Source organism: Pseudorca crassidens, chromosome 1 (genome assembly GCF_039906515.1).
Source record: "Pseudorca crassidens isolate mPseCra1 chromosome 1, mPseCra1.hap1, whole genome shotgun sequence".
In the NCBI taxonomy this organism is placed as follows: domain Eukaryota; kingdom Metazoa; phylum Chordata; class Mammalia; order Artiodactyla; family Delphinidae; genus Pseudorca; species Pseudorca crassidens.
The window spans coordinates 32876522-32901996 of NC_090296.1; positions in this window are offsets into that span (position 1 = coordinate 32876522).

Sequence of the window (25475 nt, forward strand, 5' to 3'; positions counted from 1 at the left end):
CAAGGTCCCCAGACCCACTGCACCCCTGTCTTAATCCTCTTCCACTGACCCTTTGCATAACAACCACCACCCAAAATTTGCATCTACAGCCCTTTTTTTTTCATAGCTCTGTCATGGGATTGTCTGAAATAACAGCTGTGTAGCCATTCAGTGCCCCGCACAAGACAGGTTTTAATTAGAGTTCTTGAGGGGGTTGAATTGGCACAATTAGGGCCCGCATTAATGGGGTCTCCATGTGTTCTTTTGAACAGTTTGGCCCTATTTTTTGTCCCAGGCAGGATGGGGTTGCAACTAATGAAGGTGGTGAGTGCAAATTATCTCAGCAAAAGGGCGGCCAGTGTGAGCCACCCAGGGGAGGGGGAATGAGCAGAGAAAAGCAGTTACATATGGTGGAGGCGCACAGACACTCATTTTCGTGTCTTCCGTCTTCAACATGGTCCTTTTAGAAGGAAATTGTGGCCACCGAATCTGTATTATTGGCTAAGAGGGGAAACAGAAAAGATGTGAGTCCTGGGCCAAACTAAACTAAGGATGTGTGTGTGTGTGTGTGTGTGTGTGTGTGTGTATGTGTGTGTGAGATGCACACACAGTCTGCCCCCTCTGTATCCACAGAGTCCACCAACTGCAGATCAAAAATATATATTTTTTTAATTCCAGAAAAGTCCAAAAAGCAAAACTTGAATTTGCTGCACTGGCAACTATGTACATAGCATTTACATTGTATTAGGTATTATAAGTAATCTAGAGATGGTTTAAAGTATAAAGTGTATGGGAAGATGTGAATAGTTTGCATGCAAATAGTACACCACTTTCTATAGGGGACTGGAGCATCTGTGGATTTTGGTGTGGTGGGGGGGTGTCCTGGAACCAATCCTGAGGGACAGCTTACACATTTTTATGCTTGCCCCAAAGGCATATGGGCATGTTAGAGGAAGAGCAAGATACAAACTTCAATTATTGAAAGTACTAACCCTTCATTATCTGAAATGTTGATTGCTCGTTACTATCCCAATCTTCCACTTCCTTTCTATCCAGATGTCTGTTCTTTTTTAACTCTTCTGAGTCCTTATCCTCTATGCTTTCTTGACAGGGCTCCATCAAAAAAGATAAGACCCCATCCCCGAGTCTCTGAGCCACCCGACCCCCGCCCCCCCATGAACTGCAGCCCGGGAGAGTACTGGGGACAAGGGTAAAGGCTGGTAGGCCCTGATGTCTCTGACTTCCCTGTGGACCTGACACTCCTCCCAGAGGGTCTTTTGTAAATGGCATTTCCAGTAAAAAGTCAACACAGCCATTTGGGTGGTAGGAAGGTCAGAACTGGAAAAACAAATATGATGGAGCTCAGTTATCAATCAACTTTAAGTGAGAAGGAGGCAGTTGGACTGAAACAGGCCTCAGTTCAGTATGGCCCTAGAGCCTGGGCTTGGCTTTGGAGTGACCCAAGCAGCTCTGGGGACTGGGGAGTGGAACCACTGAGTAAGCTAAAGGAGCAGCGGGCCACAGCAGGACGAGGAGGTGGAGGAAGGGTCACACGTAAGTTGCAGCTAGAAATGTGAGCACTTACTTACGAAAGTCAGATTCAAGCCCCTTCCCATCATCGTGAGCCAACAGAGCAGCTGGCTGCCCACAACAAGGTCCTCTTATTTCACAGTAAAGCTCAGGCTCTGTGTTGCACGGGTAATGTCACCTTCCTCCATGCTGCCTTCACAGACTGCATTCCCTAAAATTTTAGCCCTTCTAGTGGACAAGGCTACGTTTGCTCTTTGACAGAGTGAATGGAGGCGGGAGGTTGGCTCACCCTCTGTGGAACTGTCTTGGCAGAGAAAAATGGAGAGAACAGTTGAAGGGTCTGAGGGCCACTCCAGACAGACAGACAGACAGACACCCAGTTCAAAATACCCCCAGCACTCAACATAGCTTTGGGTTCTGGTGTCCAGACAGTTTGGCCTTTGTCTGATTCAGCCAACTCTTCTTCTGTCATACCATCTGCAAACCACACAGCTGATCTTTATGAAGAGAATCCCACATTGCTGGTCCAATCGGTTTCCCCAAAAGATGAAATACTGAGCCCAATGTAAACCAGCATACCAGGATGTGCAGCACGCAGGGGTTGCTTTAAGACATTGCCCCTCAACAGGGGGTGAATTTGCCCCCTAGGTGATATTTGGCAATGTCTGGAGACATTTTGGTTGCCATGACCAGGAAGGGGTGCTACTGGCATCTAGAAGGTGGAGGCCAGGGGTGCTGCCATACATCCTGCAGTGCACTGGACAGTCCCCCAACAAAGAGCTATCAAGGCCGAAATGTCAATAGTGCCAGGGTTGAGAAACGCTGCCTTAAAGTCAACAGACCTGGGTTCAAACTCCAGCTCGGCCATTTCCTAATTGCAATTTTAGCAAGTCAATAACCTCTTGGTTTCCACATCTGTAAAACAGGGATGGTAAATACCTCACTCCTAGATAAAGCATTGTACTCATTCTTTCCGTTTTTTTTTTTTTAAACTTATAAAGAATGTTCTGGGCTATCTTTATTAGAATCACTAAAAGAATGTGGCATTTGGTGAACTCTAATGAAGTCTTCCAGCCTCGAAACTGTCTTTTACACTCGCAGCTGTCACCAGCCCCCTTCTCCAGATGTATTTCTCCCACAGAAACTAGAAGGCGGGGCGCCCAAGCCCTTGGGGAGACACCTTCTGGACACCTGATCTTCCGATCAAAGCAACACTGGGGAAAGGATTCTGCAGGGTGCGCGTCTCCCACGCCGCCTGTGGCCAGCTGCACTGTGGCCCCCAGCTGCGCCCCCAGAGACTGACCCAAGGGGGGGGCGGGGAGGGCGGCCTCATTTCCGGTGGAAGTGGACTTGAGTTCGACCTTTTCTTTTGAACCCACAGCGACCAAACGTCAATTAGCAGAGCCCTGAAAAATGAGAGCTCTCTGGGCTCTCCGCGGGGAGGGCAGGGCACCCCGGGCCCGGCCTGGGGTTGCTGCCTCGTTCCCCCTATTGTGCCGCCAACAAGAGCGTTTTATTGAAAAGAGCTGAGTGCATCTAATGCAGTTATCCGTGTCCGCCCCATTGGGCCGTGGGCCGGGGGTGAGGCGCGCAGCTGCCACCGCCTCACACGCTCTCAACAAAGGAGCGCGCCGTGGAGAATGTGCTCCCCTTTGAACGGCTCATCTGGTTTCCATTTTTTGAAAGGTCCCCCATCTTCGCTTCCAGCGGGCCCCCACCCACCTTCTCCCCTCCCTCCTCCCCTCCCCTGTGCTCCATCCCTCCCCCTTGGAGGGGGCGCCCCACGCAGTCGCCCCCATCCGGCGAGTTGGAGGTGCAGGTTGACCCCCTCCGGGCAGGGCCTCAGGGCAAGGAGCCTGGCTTCCCCGCCAGCCTGAACCACCTTCCCAGGCTCGGGCCTCAGTTTCCCCACCTTTAAAATGCCGTGGTTGGATGCCACCTGGATGCCTTTCAACTCCAGTGGTCTCTGTGTTGTAAAATATGTGGCAAGTACATAAGAGTATAATTTAAAGACTTTTAATTGCTGCTAATTTCACAGCAGGGAGAGAACTACTATCGATATTACAGAGTCTTTTCTCCTGGCCTTTTTCTATGTGTAATAAGTCACATATAAGAGGCATGGACATATTTACACTACCAAACGTAAAATAGATAGCTAGTGGGAAGCAGCCGCATAGCACAGGGAGATCAGCTCGGTGCTTTGTGACCGCCTGGAGCGGTGGGATAGGGAGGGTGGGAGGGAGACGCAAGAGGGAAGAGATATGGGAACATATGTATATGTATAACTGATTCACTTTGTTATAAAGCAGAAACTAACACACCATTGTAAAGCAATTATACTCTAATAAAGATGTAAAAAAATAAATTAAAAAAATAAAATGTAAAAAAAAAAGATTAGAAGTAAATGTATCAGAAAAAAAAATAAGTCACATATAACTTTATGATCGTTTTCTCAGGTATGTGGTAGAAAGTTTTTATCTCCTGCTTTTACTTTATCTGGAGCATTTTCCTATGTTAATAGTCTTTGAAAATATTTTTAAATGGCTGCAAAATACACTATCAAGGGCTTGTACCATAATTGAGTGAAGGGGTTCCCCCATTGTTGATCATTTAAATTGTTTTCCTCTTTGCTTGGGGTTTGTCTTTTGGTTTCTTTCCCCCCCACACACACTATTATAAATTACAAGGCAATTTTCTTTTAATAGAATCTTCAAGTGGCTTCCTAAGTTGACAGTGGAACAAAACCCCATGCCCCACTCTAAATCAAAGGCATAAGGAACGTTCTTCCACCTCTTCTGAGGGCTGGCGCAAAGGGGAAAGGTCATCACTGGCCTCCTCCTCCACTCCCTGACACCTCCAAGTTGGAAATTCACGTGTGAAGTCATGGCCCCAAGAAAGTTGTATAAACCACAGAGTCCTCAGTTACACAATAAAGATACAATCCTACTGACCTCAGAGGGCAGTTGTGAGAACTAAATGAAACAAGATATGCAACCGGCTTCCCGGATGGCTAGCACCTAGACATCCCTCCTTGTTAACTGAGGCCCAGCTCCCACCAAGCTAGTGGGGCTGGCAGGGGAATGTAGGGCAAGCTTCACCCTGTGGCTCACAGGGCACAGAGTGTGGCTAGGACACAGCTGCCAGGCTGTCCCATTTACTAAGTGTGTAACCTCAGGCAAGTTTCCTAATTCTTTTGTGCCTCAGTTTCTCCACCAATAAAATAGGAAGTTGTGAGGATTAAATGAAGTCATACATAAAAAGTACATAGCACCTCACATCTGTTAGAATAGCTATCAAAAAGACAACCGATAACACATTCTAGTGAGGGTGTGGAGAAAAGGAAACCGTTGCACACCATTGTGGGAATGTAAATTGGTGCAGGCACTATGGAAAACAATATGGCGGTTCCTTAAAAAAATTAAAACTACCCTGTGATCCAAGAATCCCACTTTTGGGTATATACCCAAAGGAAGATAAGAACAGGATAATGAGGATAATGTTATATGCCCTCCCATGTTTATTGCAGCATTATTTACAATAACCAAGACATGAAAACAACCTTTACTATGGAATGTTATCCAGCCGTAAAAAAGAATGAAATCTTGTCATTTTCAACAACATGGATGGACCTTGAGGGCATTATGTTAACTGAAATAAATCAGACAGAGAAATACAAATATGATTTCACTTATTTGTGGAATCTAAAAACAAACAAAGAGACTCATAGATAAGAGGAGAAATTGGTTGTTACCAGAGGTAGGGGGTGGGTAAAATGGGTGAAACAAATCAAAAGGTATAAACTCCAGTTATAAGATGAATAAGTTCTGGGGACGTAATGGACAGCATGGTGACTCTAGTTAACAACACTGTGTTGTAGATTTGAAAGTTGCTAAGAGAATAAATATCAAAAGTTCTCATCACAAGAAAAAAAAATAGTAACTGGGAGGTGATGGATGATAACTGAACTTACTGTGGTGCTCATTTTGAAATAGATACAATTATTAAATCATTATGTAGTACAGCTTGGACGAGTACAATATTATGTCAATTATATCTCAGTAAAACAGGGAAATTGGGATTGGTTCAAGATGGCGGAGTAGAAGGATGTGCTCTCACTCCCTCTTGTGAGAACAGCAAAATCACAACTAACTGCTGAACAGTCATCAACAAGAAGACACTGAAACTCACCAAAAAAGATACCCCACATCCAAAGACAAAGGAGAAGCTGTAGTGAGACAGTAGGAGGGGCACAATCACAATAAAATCAAATCCCATAACTGCTGGATGGGTGACTCACAACTGGAGAATAATTATACCCCAGAAGTCCACCCACTGGAGTGAAGGTTCTGGGCCCCACGTCAGGCTTCCCAACCTGGGGGTCCCGCAACGGGAGCGGGAAATCCCAGAGAATCAGACTTTGAAGCCTAGAGGGATTTCAGTGCAGGACTTCGACAGCACTGGAGGAAACAAAGACTCCACTCTTGGAGGGCACAAACAAAGTAGTATGCACATCAGGACCCAGGGGGAAGGAGCAGTCACCCCATAGTAGACTGAACCAGACCTACCTGCTAGTGTTGGAGGGTCTCCTGCAGAGGCAGGGGATGGCTGTGGCTCACCACAGGGACAAGGACACTGGCAGCAGAAGTTCTGGGAAGTACTCCTTAGCATGAGCCCTCCCAGAGTACGCCATTAGCCCCACCAAAGAGCCTGTAGCCTCCAGTGCTTGGTCACCTCAGGCCAAACAACCAACAGGGAAGGAACTCAACCCCACCCAACAGTAGATAAGCAGATTGAAGTTTTACTGAGCTCTACCCACCAGAGCAACACTTAGCTCTACCCACCACCAGTCCCTCCCATCAGGAAGCTTGCCTCTTAGATAAACAAGCCTCTTAGACAGCCTCATCAGCCAGAGGGCAGACAGCAAGAAGAACGACAATCCTGCAGTCTGTGGAACGAAAACCATATTCACAGAAAGACAGACAAAATGAAAAGGCAGAGGACTATGTACTAGATGAAGGAACAAGGTAAAACCCCAGAAAAACAACTAAATGAAGTGGAGATAGGAATCCTTCCAGAAAAACAATTCAGAATAATAATAGTGAAGATGATCCAGGACCTCAGAAAAAGAATGGAGGCAAAGATCGAGAAGATGCAAGAAATGTTTAACAAAGACCTAGAAGAATTGAAGAGCAAACACCTAGAAGAATTAAAGAACAAACAAACAGAGATGAACAATAAAATAACTGAAATGAAAAATACACTAGAAGGAATCAATATCGGAATAAATGAGGCAGATAAGTGACCTGGAAGACAGACTGGTGGAATTCACTGCCATGGAAGAGAATAAAGAAAAAAGAATGAAAAAAAATGAAGACAGCCTAAGAGACCTCTGGGACAACATTAAACACCACACCGTTTACATTATAGAGGTTCCAGAAGGAGAAAAGAGAGAAAAACGACCTGAGAAAATATTTGAAGAGGTTATAGTCAAAAACTTCCCTAACATGGGAAAGGAAATAGCCACCCAAGTCCAGGAAGCGTAGAAAGTCCCAGGCAGGATAAAACCAAGGAGAAAGACGCTGAGACACATAGTAATCAAACTGACAAAAATTAAAGACAAAAAAAAATTATTAAAAGCAACAAAGGAAAAATGACAACATAAAAGGGAACTCCCATAAGGTTAACAGCTGATTTCTCAGCAGAAACTCTACAAGCCAGAAGGGAGTGGCATGACATATTAAAGGGATGAAAGGGAAGAACGTACAGCCAAGATTACTCTACCCGGTAAGGATCTCATTCAGATTCAATGGAGAAATCAAAAGCTTTACAGACAAGCAAAAGCTAAGAGAATTCAGCACCACCAAACCAGCTCTACAACAAATGCTAAAGGAACTTCTCTAAGTGGGAAACACAAGAGAAGAAAAGGACCTACAAAAACAAACCCATAAAAATTAAGAAAATGGTAATAGGAACATACATATCGATAATTACCTTAAATGTGAATGGATTAAATGCTCCAACCAAAAGACACAGGCTTGCTGAATGGATACAAAAACAAGACCCATATATATGCTGTCTACAAGAGACCCACTTCAGACCTAGGGACACATACAGACTGAAAGTGAGGGGAAGGAAAAAGATTTTCCATGCAAATGGAAATCAAAGGAAAGCTGGAGTAGCAATACTCATGTCAGATAAAATAGACTTTAAAATAAAGACTGTTACAAGAGACAAGGAAGGACGCTACTTAATGATCAAGGGATCAATGCAAGAAGAAGATATAACAATTATAAATATATATGTACCCAACATAGGAGCCCCTCAGTACATAAGGCAACTGCTAACAGCTATAAAAAAGGAAATCAACAGTAACAGAGTAATAGTGGGGGACTTTAACTCCTCACTTACACCAATGGACAGATCATCCAGACAGAAAATTAATAAGGAAACACAAACTTTAAATGACACAATACACCAGATAGATTTAATTGATATTTATAGGAATTCCATCCAAAAACAGCAGATTACACTTTCTTCTCAAGTGCACATGGAACATTCTCCAGGATAGATCACATCTTGAGTCACAAATCAAACTTGGTAAATTTAAGAAAATTGAAATCATATCAAGCATCTTTTCCGACCACAACACTATGAGATTAGAAGTCAATTACAGGGAAAAAAATGTAAAAAACACAAACACATGGAGGCTAAATAATACATTACTAAATAACCAAGAGATCACTGAAGAAATCAAAGAGGAAATCAAAAACTAATTAGAGACAAATGACAATGAAAACACGACCATCCAAAACCTATGGGATGCAGCAAAAACAGGTCTAAGAGGGAAGTTTATAGCAACACAATCCTACCTCAAGAAACAAGAAAAATCTCAAATAAACAATCTAACCTTACACCTAAAGGAACTAGAGAAAAAAGAACAAACAAAACCCACAGTTAGTAGAAGGAAAGAAATCATAAAGATCAGAGCACAAATAAATGAAATAGAAACAAAGAAAACAATAGCAAAGATGAAGAAAACTAAAAACTGGTTCTTTGAGAAGATAAATAAAATTGATAAAACTTTAGCCAGACTCATCAAGAAAAAGAGGGAGAGGACTCAATAAAATTAGAAATGAAAAAGGAGAAGTTACAGCGGACACCACAGAAGTATAAAGCATCCTAAGAGTTGACTACAAGCAACTCTATGCCAATAAAATGGATAACCTGGAAGAAATGGACAAATTCTTTAAAGGTATAACCTTCCAAGACTGAACCAGGAAGAAATTGAAAATATGCACAGACTAATCATAAGTAATGAAATTGAAACTGTGATTAAAAATCTCCTAATAAACAAAAGTCCAGGACCAGATGGCTTCACAGGTGAATTCTATGACACATTTAGAGAAGAGCTAATACCCATACTTCTCAAACTTTTCCAAAAAATTGCAGAGGAAGGAACACTCCCAAACTCATTCTCTGAGGCCACCATCACCCTGATACCAAAACCAGATAAAGTTACTGCAAAAAAAGAAAATTACAGACCAATATCACTGATGAATATAGATACAAAAATCCTCAACAAAACACTAGCAAAAAGAATCCAACAGCACATCAAAAGGATCATACACCATGATCAAGTGGGATTTATCCCAGGGATGCAAGGATTCTTCAGTATATGCAAATCAATCAATGTGATACACCATATTAACAAATTGAAGAATAAAAACCATATGATCATCTCAATAGATGCAGAAAAAGCTTTTGACAAAATTCAACACCCAATCATTTATGATAAAAACTCTCTAGAAAGTGGGCATAGAGGGAACCTACCTCAACATAATAAAGGTGATATATGACAAACCCACAGCAACATCATTCACAATGGTGAAAAACTGAAAGCATTTCCTCTAAGATCAGGAACAAGACAAGGATGTCCACTCTCACCACTATTATTCAACATGGTTTTGGAAGTTTTAGCCATGGCAATCAGAGAAGAAAAAGAAATAAAAGGAATACAAATTGGTAAAGAAGAAGTAAAACTGTCACTGTTTGCAGATGACATGATACTATACATAGAGAATCCTAAAGATGCTACCAGAAAAATACTAGAGCTAAACAATGAATTTGGTAAAGTTGCAGGATACAAAATTAATGCACAGAAATCTCTTGCATTCCTATACACTAACAATGAAAGATCAGAAAGAGAAATTAAGGAAACAATCCCATTCACCATTGCAACAAAAAGAATAAAATACCTAGGAATAAACCTACCTAGGGAGACAAAAGACCTGTATGCAGAAAACTATAAGACACTGATGAAAGAAATCAAAGATGACACAAACAGATGGAGAGATATACCATGTTCTTGGATTGGAAGAATCAATATTGTGAAAATGACTCTACTACCCAAAGCAATCTACAGATTCAACGCAATCCCTATCAAATTACCAATGGCATTTTTTACAGAACTAGAACAAAAAATCCTAAAATTTGTATGGAGACACAAAAGACCACAAATAGCCAAGGGAAATAAACAGAACTGGAGGAATCAGATTTCCTGACTTCAGACTACACTACAAAGCTACAGTAATCAAGACAATATGGTACTGGCACAAAAACAGAAATATAGATCAATGGAACAGCATAGAAAGCCCAGAGATAAACCCACACACCTATGGTCAACTAATCTATGACAAAGGAGGCAAGGATTTACAATAGAGAAAAGACACTCTCTTCAATAAGTGGTACTGGGAAAACTGGACAGCTACATGTAAAAGAATGAAATTAGAGCACTCCTTAACACCACACACAAAAATAAACTCAAAATGGATTAAAGACTGTAAAGCCAGACACTATAAAACTCTTAGAAGGAAACATAGAAAGAACACCCTGGCATAAAGCACAGCAAGATCTTTTTTGACCCAGCTCCTAGAGTAATGGAAATAAAAACAAAAATAAACAAATGGGACCTAATGAAACTTCAAAGCTTTTGACAGCCAGGGAAACTATAAACAAAGTAAAAAGACAACCCTCAGAATGGGAGAAAATATTTGCAAACGAATCAATGGACAAAGGATTAATCTCCAAAATATATAAACAGCTCGTGCAGCTCAATATTAAAAAAAAAAAAACCCAGTTGAAAAATGGGCAGAAGATCTAAATAGACCAAAGAAGACATACAGATGGCCAAGAAACACATGAAAAGCTGCTCAACATCACTAATTATTAGAGAAATGCAAATCAAAACTACAATGAGGTATCACCTCACACTGGTCAGAATGGCCATCATCAGAAAATCTACAAACAACAAATGCTGGAGAGGGTGTGGAGAAAAGGGAACCCTCTTGCACTGTTGGTGGGAATGTAAATTGATACAGCCACTATGGAGAACCGTATGGAGATTCCTTAAAAAAACTAAAAATAGAATTACCATATGACCCAGCAATCCCACTACTGAACATATACCCTGAGAAAACCATAATTCAAACAGACACATGCACCCCAATGTTCACTGCAGCTCTATTTACAATAGCCAGGTCATGGAAGCAACCTAAATGCCCATCGACAGACAAATGGATAAAGAAGATGTGGTACATATATACAATGAAATATTACTCAGCCATAAAAAGGAACGAAACTGGGTCATTTTTAGAGATGTGGATGGACCTAGAGACTGTCATACAGAGTGAAGTTAGTCAGAAAGAGAAGAACAAATATCCTGTATTAACACATACATGTGGAATCTAGAAAAATGGTACAGATGAACCAGTTTGCAAGGCAGAAATAGAGACACAGATGTAGAGAACAATCGTATGGACACCAAGGGGGCAAGTGGGGTGAGGGTGATGAATTGGGAGATTCTGATTGACATATATACACTAATATGTATAAAATAGATAGCTAAGGGCTTCCCTGGTGGCGCAGTGGTTGAGAATCTGCCTGCTAATGCAGGGGACACGGGTTCGAGCCTTGGTCTGGGAAGGTCCCACATGCCGTGGAGCAACTAGTCCCGTGAGCCACAACTACTGAGCCTGCGCGTCTGGAGCCTGTGCTCCGAAACAAGAGAGGCCGCGATAGTGAGAGGCCCGTGCACCGCGATGAAGAGTGGCCCCTGCTTGCCACAACTAGAGAAAGCCCTTGCACAGAAACGAAGACCCAACACAGCAAAAATAAATAAATTAACTAATAAACTCCTACCCCCAACATCTTCTTTAAAAAAAAAAAAAAGATAGCTAATAATAACCTGGTATATTAAAAAAATAAAATAAAATTCAAAAAAATTGGAAATAATCATAATACAGCATACTGCAAAACACCTTTAAAAATAAATTTCAAAGCTGATTAAAAAAAAGAACTGGAAAGAAAAGTGCCTAAAACAGTACCTGGCACATACTAAGTGCTCAGTAAATTTAGCTATCCTCATTATTGTGTACCTGCCCTGCTTATGAAAAGAAAGTTCAGCTTTCCCCAGGAAGCAGTTTCCTCTTTTGTCCCCCAGGACTAGCCCCTTGCAAACCCTATCAACACAGACTCCTGCCTTCAGCCTCAAGCCCAGCACCACCTGGAGGATCCCAATGTCTTGGAAAGCTGGACCCCGATGGGATGCAGAGCTCCAGCACAGAGCCCAGGCCCCAGAGAAGTTCTCACAGAGCAGCCTCACCGCATCTGCACCCCTAGCCTCTGCCTCTGGGATTCGGCATGCCCTCTGGCTCAGAGAAGGGGGACAGGTTAGGAGTGAGGAGGCTGACTTGCCATGACCTTGAATCTCCTCTCTTGCCTTCTCAGGACTTTCTGTTCTCTTGTCCAGATGAGAGTAACATCAATAGCAGTCACCATTGACTGAGTGCCCACTAAATGTCAGACCATTTAATCCACACAGAAACCCTATAAAGGGACTTCCCCGGTGGTGCAGTGGTTAAGAATCCACCTGCCAATGCAGAGGACACAGGTTCAATCCCTGGTCCGGGAAGATCTCACATGCCGTGGAGCCACTAAGCCCGTGCGCCGCAACTACTGAGCCTGTGCTCTAGAGCCCGCAAGCCACAACTACTGAGCCCACATGCCACAATTACTGAAGCCCGCACGCCTGCAGCCTGTGCTCCACAACAAGAGAAGCCACCTCAATGAGAAGCCCGCGCACCACAACGAAGAGTAGCCCCTGCTCGCCGCAACTAGAGAAAGCCCATGTGCAACAACGAAGACCCAACGCACCAAAAATAAATTAATTAATTAATTAATATATATATATAAAGAGAAAAAGAAACCCTATAAAGTCTTATAACGGCATCCATGAAGTATCAGCCCATTGCACGATGGAGTATGGAAACTGAGCTCAGAATTGTCAAGCAGCTTGCTCAAAGCAGGGGGTAGTGAGATTTGAACTCATAAGAGTCTGACAAAGTCTTACACTTCCCAGGACACCACATAGCTTGAGCCATGTGGTCAAGTTGAAGTTGCAGAGTTACCTTCCTGGAGTACACGCCCTGAGGAGTCTAAACATGGGAGGGCATTTGGGGCAGGGGCCCAGGACATGCAATTAACTTTGAATTTCAGATAAACAGTGAATACTTTTTTTAGTATAACTATATTGTGCTTATACACAATATACTTGCGCAATATTGGGGACATACTTGTACTAAAACTTCTTCATTACTTGTCTGAAATTCACAGCTGGCAGGGTGTCCTGTATTTCATCTGGCAGCCTAGTTTGGGGGAGCCTCATTCATACTCCCCAGCAGCCAGTTCAGCAGATGAGGGGTACAGTCTTGGCCTCCAGATGACACCACAACGGTGTGATGTCGCTTAATCCCCTCTCATCTCTGTGCCCCTCTTCTAACTCAGAGGTTACGTGACTTGTCTATGAGCACGAGGCTGAAACTTGAACCACACGTGGCCCCGGTCTCCCAAGCCTCCTGCTATTATCACAGTGCTCAGCGAAGTGGTCGCCACAGCCCAAGGGAGAACTGGTTCTTTCCAGGGTAAAATGGTCATTCAGCTACATTGACATAAGAGAAAGACTGGCAACATGTGAAATGTTCAACAAGTAATACAACCTAAGCACTCTCTCTTAAGATTTGTGAAGAATCTGGTGGTTATAGATGATCTTATTTGCAAAGCAGAAATAGAGACGCTAGACGTAGAGAACAAACGTATGGATACCAAGGGGAAGGGGGGCGATGAACTGTGAGATTGAGATTGGGATTGGCATATACACACTACTGTGTATAAAATAGATAACTAATGAGAACCTACTGTATAGCACAGGGAACTCTACTCGGTGCTCTGTGGTGACCTAAATAGGAAGGAAATCCAAAAGAGAGGGCATATATGCATATGTATGGCTGATTCACTTTGCTGTACAGCAGAAACTGATACAGCATGTAAAGCAACTATACCCCAATAAATAAATAAATTAATTAAATAAACATATCAAGGTTCTGAGTGGGGGAAAAAAAAGAATCTTGTGGTTATAAGTGACAGAAACCTTCACTTAAACTGACTTAAAAAGTATAAAAAGACTAAAAAGACTTAGACTAAATAGAAATTGATAGCTCGTGTCACTGAAAAGCCCAGGTGACCACAATGATGGAAGCCAACTGAGAGACCCTCCCAGTGCTCAAAGCTGGAGTAGTCTGAGCAACAAAACAAATAAAGTAGCACTGGATTCTATCCCAAAGTATAATATGAATATGCAAGAGTCCATACTTATATAACTAAATGATGAATACATAAACAGGGGAGAAGAGAAATCTCCCATACAGAAGAATTCCCAATAATTTATGTAGATATTCCATCCTCAAAAAGAAGCAACACAAATCCCCACTCCTTAAGCATGGGCTGCACATACTGACTTCCTTCCAAAAGGAACAGTATGGAAAGGGCGATAAAAGAATAATTTGACAGTGTCCAGCCATTGTAAAGTGAGGCATCCTTAAGATTTTTTGAAAGCGTGTTTAAAGAATAAATATAACCATTCCTTAAGTAAGGCCCCTGAAACAGAAAAGGGCATTAGGGGAAGACTAAGAAAACATGAATAAAATATGGACTTCATTCAATAATAATGTACCAATATCAGTTCATTAATGGAGGTAAATGTGCCACACTAATGTAAGATGTTAATAATACGAGAAACTGGGTATGGCATCTATGGGAATTCTCTGTACTGTTTTCACAATGCTTCTGTAAATCTAAAACTATTTTAAAATCAAAAAGGTTATATTCAAACAAAAATCCAGAGGCTTCAGGTGTGGCTGGACTTGGAGCTCCAATAACATGCTCACCTTTTGACTCTGCCTTCCTGCCTGTTGGCCTCAGGCTCCCAAGCTAGCAATATGGCGGCACCACCTCCACGCTGGGTACTCTCAGGTCAGAGCTCAGCAGAAAGGAGCAGCTGCTTCTTCCCCAGAATGCTGGTCAGTCTCTGTGCCTCACTGCATCTGGTTGAGCCGCATTGCTGGGGCCCGAGGTGAGAGAAGCCCTGATGGGCTTACACCTGTCCCAGGCTTCAGCTCTGAGTCAGGGGCTGATTGTTGGGGAGAGATGGACATACCAAAATAGGGGCTGTTACCTAAAGCAGGTAAATGGATGCTTGGTCGTCAAAACTCATCAATGTCCAAAGTTCCCTTTCAACATTTTCGGGGCTAAAATGTCCCTGCATGAAATGATGATTATTCTTTCTTTAATATTCCCACTTCCCCAAATAGTTAATACTCTATATCCATCTATCAGTTTTTATTTTAAAATCTGATTTAATAAATCTCAACATGGAGGAACCACTGTTCAAGTCTGACCCACGGAGCTAAACCATCTCAGATGAGAGTGGGAATGATGAATTACTAGACCGCCCTGACCTCCTTTTAGGACTTCATCTTGAGGGCCCCAGAAGCTGATGCACCATCTGTACAGGGACCGATGGAGCAGAAAAGCCAGAAGGGTCCCCGAGAAGAGCCCTCCTTGGACTGAAGCAGGAAAAGCTGAGAAACCCCCCGTTGTCATAATAATATTTAGTGATACTTAGGATGAGCCAGACACGCTCCTCAGCAAGTATGTGCATGAACTCCCGTGGTCCTCACGGTAGGGCCATGCAGTAGGTATTACTATTCCTATTTTATAGGTGGGGAAACTAAGGCAGAGAGTGCTTAAGTCTTGCCCAAAATCACACAGCTGGCAAGTGATAGAGCTGGGATCTGATCCCAGCTCTGACTCCAGAACCACTATACCAGAAACAATTATTTAAAAACTAAAATAGGAAAATGACCCCAAAATACAGATAGGGCTCAGTATCCAGCTTCTCACACCCAGTATTTTAGGCCTGGATTACCAGTGACCTTCCTTTGGCTGGAAAGTCACTTTACTTCAGGTGCCTTGCAGGGGAAAAAAATAATTCATCTCTTTCTCTAAAAAAGGAAATAAAAACAAACAGGTGGGGAGGGAGGGCACAGTCTACCTGAAAAAAGCGCAGGTTCAAGGTCCTGAACTCAATTCACATCTGCATGTGTTATTCCTTCGGTTATACATGAGATATTTTAGAGCCAGCTTGATTTTCTTTTCCTCTTCTGGCCTGTCGTCAGTTTGTATAATCAATTCACCCTGCTCTGGCTCCCCAGTTACTGGCTGCCACCCAGCAGGTGTTCAGAATGAGGTTGGCATTCCCAGGCAGGAAACCTTCCTGCTGGGGACTCAGCCTGGTCCAGGGCTCTCGACTGAAAGGAGATGTGGGGACCCAGCATGCTGACTGTCCTCCAGGAAATGCCCATGGGACTCTTTTTTGGCTTTCAGTTCATGCTCACCCACCTTGAGTCCACAGTAATCATCAGAAAGGAAGTCATTCTACACCCAACTCATTATCTTGCACTATGAACCCACACTTCAGTCTGTATGCCCTGCCAGTCACTCAAACCAGCGCCCTGGGCTGTCACACCCCATAGTCAACCAGCTCTGGAGTCCTGGGAATTCATTTCCTCCATGTCCGTCAATGCTGCCTGCTCCTCCACAATGCCACTGCCTCACCTGTCCTCACCCCTCATCTGGTTTGTTGCAACTCCTTTGTTTTTACTGAAGTGTAGTTGATTTACAATGTCGCGTAAATGTAAATGTTAGCTTCAGGTGCAGAGCACAGTGATTCCCATGTATATATATATATATATATATTCTTTTTCAAATTCTTTCCCCTTATAGGTTATTACAAAATACTGAGTATAGTTCCCTGTGTATACAGTAGGTCCTTGTTGGTTATCTATTTTATATATAGTAGTGTGTATATCTTAATCCCAAACTCCTAATTTATTCACCCCCTTTCCCCTTTGATAACTGTAAGTTTGTTTCTATGTCTATGGGTCTATTTCTGTTTTGTAAATAAGTTCACGTACATCATGTGTGGAGTGAGGGTGTTCCACATATAAGTGACGTCATATGATATTCGTCTCTGTCTGGCTCACTTCACTTAGTGTGATAATCTCCGGGTCTTCCATGTTGTTGCAAATGGCATTACTTCATTCTTTTTTATATACATTGTATATATGTACCACATCTTTTTTTGTTCTTTTAAATGCAGATTTATTGAGGTACAATAATTTATTCACAGTAAAATTTGCTCTTTATAGGGACGCAGTTTGATGAATTTTGACAAATGCACACAGTCATGTAACCACCATCCTCATCAAAATATAGAATATTTTAATCACTCCAAAAAGTTCCCTTGTGCTGCTCTGTAGTCAAGCCCCTTCTCCCACCCCCATCTCCTGACAGCTACTGATCTGATTTCGGCCCTTACAGTCTTCTTTTTTCTAGAATGTCATATAATGTATTGTAATTATGCCATATGTAGCCTTTTGAGCTTGCCTTATTTCTCTTAGCATCATGCTTTTGAGACTCATACATGTTGCTGCATGTATCAAGAGTTCATTCCTTTATATTGCTAAGGAACATTCCATTGTATGGATGGATGTACTGTAATTTGTTTATCCATTTACCGGTGGATGGACATTTGGGTGTCCAGTTTTTGGCTATTACAAATAAAGCTGCTTTGAACGTTCACTTACAGACTTTTGTTTGGACATATATTTTAATTCTCTTGGGTAAATACTTTAAATTCTCTTGGGAGTAGGATTGTTGGGCTGAATGATAAGTGTATCTTTAACTTTTTAAGAAATTGCTGAAGTGTTTTTCAAGATGACTTGTGCCCTTGTGCTATCCCATCAGCAATGTATGAGAGTTGCTGTTACTCCACTGTCTCACCACTACTTGTATCATCTTTTTTTAAAAAATTTGGCCATTCTAGTAGGTAGGTAGTCGTATCTCACTGTGTTGGGTTTTTTTTTTTCCCACATCTTTATTGGAGTATAATTGCTTTACAATGTTGTGTTAGTTTCTGCCGTACAACAAAGTGAACCAGCTACATGTATACATATATCCCCATATCTCCTCCCTCTTGCGTCTCCCTCCCACCCTCCCTATCCCACCCCTCTAGGTGGTCACAAAGCACCGAGCTGATCTCCCTGTGCTATGTGGCTGCTCCCCACTAGCTATCTATTTTATATTCGGTAGTGTATATATGTCCATGCCACTCTCTCACTTCGTCCCAGCTTACACTTCCCTTCCTGTGTCCTCAAGTCCGTTCTCTATGTCTGTGTCTTTATTCCTGCCCTGCCACTAGGTTCATCAGTACTGTTTTTTTAGATTCCATGTATATGCATTAGCATACAGTATTTGTTTTTCTCTTTTTGACTTACTTCACTCTGTATGACAGACTCTAGGTCCATCCATCACATTCAAATAACTCAACTTTGTTCCTTTTTATGGCTGAGTAATATTCCATTGTATATATACACCACATCTTCTTTATCCATTCAACTGTCAATGGGCATTTAGGTTGCTTCCATGTCTTGGCTGTTGTAAATAGTGCTGCGATGAACATTGGGGTGCGTGTATCTTTTCGAATTATAGTTTTCTCTGGATAGACACCCTTGTGGAGGCTGCAGAAGCTCCTGGTGGAACTGGGCTCACAGTTTCTTCACAAAATAATTGTTGCATCCTGTCTACCTCCAAGTCATTCCTCCATCCTCTCAGTCATCATGGTGGCCAGGGTCATCCGAAACCCAATGACAATTACCCGAAACAGGCCATGGACGTCCAGTGCCTACCGGGTAAAGGCTGAAGCACTCCTGGGATTCCTGAGAGCCCAGCTGAGTTCTAGAAATTGTGGGAGAGACGAGAGAAATGGGGGGCATTGCTTTTGTCCCCAGAAAGTCACAACAGAACTGGGAAGACCAGAGACACATCGGAAGCTGTCCATGAAGCAGACCCAGAGGTTTATAGAAGTAGTGTTTAGCAGAAGGCCTGGTGCATAGCTCACTAAGCAGAATCCGTAATAGTAACAAAGAGCGCTATTATTGTTATAGGATATTATGAGTCAAAATCTTGAGGTGCTTGCTCTACGTGGAGCAGGCAGATTCCAGGAGCCAGTTGTGGCCAGACAGAGAACCCACCCCCATCCTGCACACTCTGGGAATTTACGTTTTTTTACCTTTGTCAAGTGGAGACAGCTTTGGAAAGGAGCTCTGGGATCCTGAGATGAAAGATGTTTGAATATCAAGGCTTTTCTGGACTTGTTTCTCAGCAACTCTCCAATTCCACACAGCACACCTGCTTTCCCACCCAGATGTTCTGGGCGTCTTCATGCTGGTTCAGGAGGGCCCAGATGCTCCGGGGCCCCAGCACTGCCTGGTCTTCCCCAAGACACCTCCGGGCCCTCAGACCCTCAGGCCTCAAGACCTCAGGGGCCTCTCTCCAGCTTCCCAGGCCCGCTGGACGGGCCCTGACACCTTCAGCTGTTACTTAAAGGTCAGCCTTGCTTTGCAGAGAGCCGGTGGCTTGGCTGGGGGGTAGGTCAGGCGTGTGTGCATGTGTGTGCTCGCGCGCGCGCGCGTCCCAGGCCTCTGCCCTCCCAGACCCTCCCCCGCTTCCCCTCTGCTCTCAGCCACTTGCTCCGTGCCAAACTCCAGCACTCTCAACGGTCCCCAACTGCTGCCACTAATCCTGTTCTGGGGAGCAGGTCAGCAGTGGAGGGGCTGCAGCTCGTGTGAAAACAACCCCGCTGGCCCCAGCCGCTCACACCTGCACGCTCCATTCATCCCCACTGTTTACACATTGTCATCCGCAATTAATGCTTTCCCAGGAACCGCAGCGGGCTGATTGCCCCTCCGTCACACAGGGACCCCATTCTGAGCCCTTGTGTCTGTTAAATTGAGCATGGGCCCTGTGATTAAATTAGAGTTTGTGGCTCTGCCACTCTGGCCCCCGCTCCATCCCACTCTGCCTGCTCCGCACCCCCTCCTCCCCCTCTTCCTCCTCCCCCCCTCCCTCCCCTTCCGCTTTCCCTTCCCATTCATCACTGGGCCTCTTGGCAGCTTGATGGGGGGAGGTGGGCAAGGGAGAAATGGCCTGGCCCCTGGGTAGGGAGGAAGAGTGGAATAAAGCAAGGATAGGAGGGGAGGCATGTCCCCTGGATGAGAGGGGCTCTGGGGAGAGGGCACAGTGCAGGAACTAGAAAGGAGACGGTGGTGTGAGGGCTTTGCTAAGTTAATGACTTAATTCCTAGAACCAGCATGGCAGAGTGGTTAAGGGTACAGGCTCCAAGGTAAAGCAGGCTGAGTTTGGGTTGGATTCCTGGATTCTGCCACTTTCTACCTCTGGGATATTATGCAATTTTAATAAATCTTGTATCCTCTAAGCTGGGCCGAGGAATCAGAACGAGCGAGGAAACTGAGGCAGCCTGTACCCTTGCTACTATGGGAAGAGAATGGCATGTTACCTCTGGGGTCTTCCTCCCCAAACCCGTAAACTCAGTCTAATCATGAAAAAAAACATCAGACAAATCCACTTGAGGGACATTCTACAAAATACCTGACCGATACTCCTCAAAAACAAGGAAAGTCTGAGACACCGCCACAGCCAAGGGAAGCGTGAAGAGGCGTGACGACTAAAGGTAATGTGGTGTCCTAGATGGGGTCCTGGGACAGGAGACGACGTTAGTAAAAAGTGAGGAAATCTGAATAAAATATGGACTTCAATGAATAATAATGCATCAATATTGGTTCATTAATTATAATGAATGTACTATACTAATGTAAGATGTTAATAAGAGGAAAAACCCAGAGGCAGAATATATGGGAGCTCTCTGTACTATCTTTACAATATTTTTGTAAATCTAAAACTGTCTTCAAATATACAGTTTATTATTAAAAAGTGGGGGTAAGAATGGATTCGGAGAAAACAGTGGGAGGGGCACAGTTTTTTAATCTCCCATACACAGATGGAGTTTTCAGGAGAGCAAAGTCAGAGGCCCCAGACAACATCTACAACAGTATTAAGTGACAAGGTACCCCCCCCAAACCACTAAGTACCCCCAAATCCTAAAAGTTCACTGGAAAATGAAGCAAGTCGATCTTAGATGAGTAGCTGAAACCTAGAGGGTCTTCTGCAGGACCCATTCACAGGTCAGGACAAGGGCACCACAATGCAGTGTTGGCTGGTGGTGCTAGAGCAGGCTGGGCCCTGTGAACTCTCAAAACTAACAAGCCAAAACTTCTTTCCAGAGGAAGCCCCACACTGAAGAGGAGGTGCTGGAAATAGTATCCAAATAGAACAGGACTGGACAATAGGAGCAAAGGATAAAGTCAGATAAAAGTAGGAGAGTGAAGTAGAGGAAACGTCAGAAAGTGCCAGACCATATTTTTTATCACTTTGCAAGAACAACAGAAGAAGGAGCTCTAGAATCAAGAAGCTACAAAACTCTTTTGACTCAACACTTTCTCCAAAAATACTCAATTCACTTTAAAAAAAAAAAATAGTAGTAACAGAAAAGGATGGTTTGGGAATTCCTTGGTGGTCCAGTGGTTAGGACTCAGTGCTTTCACTGCCAAGGGCACAAGTTCAATCCCTGGTTGGGGAACTAAGATCCTGCAAGTCACATGACAAGCCCCCCACAAAAAAAAAGAGGATTGTTTGAACATCCAGGCAAAAAGACCAAATCACTTACAAGGGAAAGAAAATGAGGTTGTCATCAGACCTTCTGACAGTGATGCTTTTTACCAAAATACAATGGAATAACATATTTAAGACACTCAAGAAAAGAAAGTGTGAGCTGTGGATTTTATATCCAGCCAAACTGACCTTCAAGTATAAAGGCCACAGGTAAAACTTTTGATAACATACAAGAACTCAGGAATATTTTTCCATGATCCTTTCCTAAGGAATCTACTAGAAAATTAGTTTTAGAAAACAAACAAACAAACAAAAAGACTGAAAAGATACCCACACGAGCACTGGTGGTAGGCACTAAATGTATATTTACCTGTAAAATTAAGACCAAATGATGGTCATAAGTGAGACAGGATAGCATGTGATGCTTACATGCTCTGACAATGTAAATAAAATGCAACTATCATAAACTGGATAAGAATGGAGAGTGGGCATGAAAAGTTGAATAAGCATGCTGATTGCCTTATGAGTACTATTTGGAGGCTTCCCTGGTGGCGCAGTGGTTGAGAGTCCGCCTGCCGATGCAGGGGACACGGGTTCGTGCCCCGGTCCGGGAAGATCCCACATGCCGAGGAGCGGCTAGGCCCGTGAGCCATGGCCGCTGAGCCTGCGCGTCCGGAGCCTGTGCTCCGCAGCGGGAGAGGCCACAACAGTGAGAGGCCCGCATACCGCAAAAAAAAAAAAAAGAGAGAGAAAGAATGTAAAAGTCCGTATAGTGAAAGTTATATGACAAAACATATGAAAGATAAGAGATATATGACATATGTCATAATAATATGACAGAAATGAGCCAAACATATTGATCATATCATTTTCCTTTTAACTCACATGTGAAAAGGAAAAGATTTTTAGATTGGCCAACAAAGCAAAATGAAAACCTACGGACGCTATGTGCAAAGGACACACCTAAAACAAAGAAATTCAGATGGGTTAACAATTTTTAAATGGACAAAGGTATGCAGGGAATACATAAATGTAAAAAACAAGAGGAGTGACATTAAAAGGGACAAAGAGGAGAATTGTATGATGCTAAAGCCTATAATTCACCATGAAGATATAAAGTTATTAATATACAACAACCACATTCATAAGGAAGAAACTATAACATTTGCAAGAAAAATATAAAGAAACATACCAATAAAAGTTCATGGCATTTTCAAGAACCAGCCTCAGATGTCACATAGCATCTTTTCCACCATACTCTACTGGCCATGGTAGTTACAAAGGCCGGCACAAAATTTTTCTGTTGACTTACATATAGGTAGAACTCTAGACATAACATATGAGGTAACAGGTGTAACTGAGATCTCATGACCTGAGTCCTGGGTTCCAGTGCTCACCTTTGTGGATCATTTTGCCTCCGTGGCAGCTCTCTGTTGCTTGATTCCACTTTAAACCTTGTTTCACTGTATTTTCTATGACCGAAAATTTTACCATTGATATTTATTCCCTCAATACAGTAAGATCATTGGCAAATTATTGAATGCTTAATTTACTCAACACATTAAACCTCTCAGAAAATTTAAGTTAAATTATCCATGAAGAAAATACACAACTGAAAAAGAGAGCAAGTGAGGGGATGGGAGAGGTTAGGTAGGAATTGTGAGACCAGCAGGTAGAGGGGCCATCAGCATAGACTCTGAGGTTACTCCAGGAAGGGGATGGAAAGGAAAACTGAACCAGCCAGTCCAGGCGTAATCTAGAAGGTCTTCTAGGATCAGTCTCCTGCCCCACCCAGAAGGGGTCTTCACCCACTGCTGCCTAGATGCAAACCCATGGTACTGCTGGAATACCAGCATTAGATACCGTCCTAGTCCATTTGAGCTATGAACACAGAAATACTGTAGACTGGGCGGCTTATAAACAGCAGAAATGTATTTCTCACAGTTCTGGAGGCTGGAAGTGTGAGATCACAGCTGAGTTCTGGTGAAAGTCCTCCCCTGGCTTACAGACTGCCAGCTTCTCTTTGTATCCTCACACGGTGGAAAGCAGGGACAGGAAACCATCTCTCTAATGACTCTTAAAGGGCACTAATCCCATTCATGAGGCTCCATCCTCATGACCGCATCTAATTCTAATCACCTCCCAAAGGCCCCTCTTCCTAATATCATCACTTTGGGGGTAGGTAGGGTTTCAGCATATGAATTTGGGGGTGACACAGACATTCAGTCTGTAACAGACACCAAACCCCAAGGCAGGGGCTGAGAGAGCGCAGGGTCTCCACACACTCACTAAGAGTCACAAGTTTCCCGGCACTACTGGGATCCACTGGGAGCTGATTCTTCATTTGTGAGCCTACTTCACCTCATACCTCATCTCTGCTCGATGTAATTAATCCAGTCCCACAACCTCAGCTGTGGCTGCATGTGAAGAAAGAGAGAGAAGTCACATGGGATGGAGGTGGAAGCCAAGGGAGTTGGGAATCTAGTCCTCCCAAAAGAAGCTCATTAAAAACATTGTCTTAATATCTTCAGCCTAGCACCGGGCATGGCACCCAGATCAATACACACACACACACACACACACACACACACACACACACACACACACAGCAACCTGGACCCAGTGATGGATGAAACGTCGAATAGGAAACAGACTTACAATAACAGTAAAAACATTGGAAGGTTTTCATGTATTATTTGTGTCATTAAACATAATTTTTTTTAAAGAATGTGGGAGATTTAACGAAGAATAAATTTCAGTTTATACAAATGAGACATCATGCAAATATTCCCTGAGTGTTGACAATCACGAACCGAACAGGCTTTCCAGGCATTTGCCCTCACTCCCAAACCTCCACCTTCACCAAGCCCCCAGGGCTTCTTGGCCAGCCTGGCAGCACGTAGCTCGGCTCCAGCCGTGCGGAAGCACGGATTATCCTTGGCAGCAAGACCCAGGCTTGTGACTGGCCAAAGGAGGTCTGAGGGTCATTTCAGTGTGACTCTCTTGAACAATTTATTTTCAAGCAGACTTAGAATGGGCCTAGAGCTGAGTCTAAGACTTGGAGAAACGTTAGGTCCGTTTCATTTCCTGACCTGGCGCATCCCAAACCACATGTCCAGGGCTTTCCATGGAGTTTGAGGAGTTAGTCCTGACAGGAGAGGCAGTGCAGAGCCCAGGAAGCAGGTCAGCAGGGCTTCAGCTTTATCTTGGCACTGGGGAGGGCCAGCTGTAAGGAGGGAAGGTTGGAATCCGAGTGAGATTCTGTAATGGAAAAAATTCCACATCTGTGGGGTTTTGCACACTTTAGGAGACAAGGAGATCCACAGCCTCTCTCGTCACAGCACCATCACTACCACCTCCACCAGGAGGCAATGACAAGTAGCCTAGGACATCCATGGGTTTCACAGCCCAGTTCCTAAAAATCAATTCAAAAAAATAATATGGTTCATGGGGAATAATAGCTTAATGGGCATGGGGGTTGATTTCAGGGTGATTAAATGTTTTGGAACTAGACAGAAGTGGGCGTTGCACAACACTGTAAATGTGCTAAATGTCACTGAATTGTTCACTTTAAAATGGTTAATTTTATATGAATTTCACATCAATTTAAAAAATAAGATGGTTCGATACAGTGGCTGAATGGAAAATTAACACCTAAGAATCAGTTACCTTGACATAGAACAGAAATACCCAGTTAGAAAAGGAAACTGGAGGGAAAGTCCATTTTAAAGCAGCAACAGAAACCATGAATTACCTAGGATTAAACTTAACAGGAAAGATGTGAGGTCCAGGCATTTTAAATTATCACACCTAATTTAAGTGTAGGGCAGAAATAACTTGAATATATATGGGAAAGTTCACCATAATCCTAGATAGGAATTCTGACTGTTATATATGGTAATTCTATCCATAGTATTATATAAATTAAATGCAATCTTAATCCAAATCCCAAATTTCTTTCTGGAACTTGACAAATTTATTAT